The sequence below is a fragment of the Acyrthosiphon pisum genome, unplaced genomic scaffold (genome assembly GCF_005508785.2).
Source record: "Acyrthosiphon pisum isolate AL4f unplaced genomic scaffold, pea_aphid_22Mar2018_4r6ur Scaffold_5749;HRSCAF=6308, whole genome shotgun sequence".
NCBI classification, from domain to species: Eukaryota; Metazoa; Arthropoda; class Insecta; order Hemiptera; family Aphididae; genus Acyrthosiphon; species Acyrthosiphon pisum.
This window is the reverse complement of record NW_021775432.1, coordinates 1-781: the sequence shown is the minus strand read 5'-3', so window position 1 is coordinate 781 and position 781 is coordinate 1. Positions and strand designations below refer to the sequence as shown.

General features: G+C 29.8%; 1 long non-coding RNA gene across 1 annotated transcript; it reads left to right on the top strand.

Annotated features, from left to right (window-relative positions):
- Positions 1–11: 11 nt before the first annotated feature.
- On the top strand, positions 12–598 carry LOC107885670. The gene is made up of 3 exons (XR_001680462.2): positions 12–237; positions 313–387; positions 476–598. It is a non-coding gene; the product is annotated as an uncharacterized LOC107885670 (long non-coding RNA).
- Positions 599–781: the final 183 nt, after the last annotated feature.

Genomic DNA, 781 nt, shown 5'->3' with positions numbered 1-781 from the left:
AGTTTAAAAACCACATTACCATTGCACAATTGAGTCAAGGTCAAAAAGTATCCAGACCAGTTAAAATAAAATACATTGCCAATTCAGAACGCATAAAAATTGCAACTGCACAATTAAATCTAGGAACAATTAATGTGTCTGATTTTTTAATTCAATGTTCCTATACCGCAGAGACTTATATTCGAGAAGAATTAAACTGGTACACTCTTGTCGAACCTAACCTTATAGTTGATAATGGTAGGTAATAATTTATTTTTACATTATTTAAGAAAACATGTATTCATACATTTTAATTACAATTAAACTCATTAGATGATCTCACACAATCGGATGGAGATGATAGTGTATCGGTCGCTGAAGATATTCCTCGCCCCGTTGTAAATTTTGGTAACTAATGTTTAAATTTTAAATATATCTGAATCAAATTAATATTCTTAAGTACACATTAATTAAAAATTAAAATCAAACTTATTAGCTGATCTCACACAATCGGATGGAGATGATAATGTATCAGTCGCTGAAGATATTGTTCACCCCGTTGTAAATTTTGGTAACTAATAGTTAAATTTTAAATATATCTGAATCAAATTAACAAGGCTGGGCATTAACGAGTTATAAGTTAAAACGTTGAGTTAATTTTAATTAAGTTAATTAACTCGTTACTTTTTTTTTCAAATTAACTTTTAACTTAATAAGTTACTTTTTTTCAAGATTAACCATAGGCGCAACTAGAGGCCAAACACTGGGGGTGCTAAAATTATGCAGAGGACATAGACCCGTG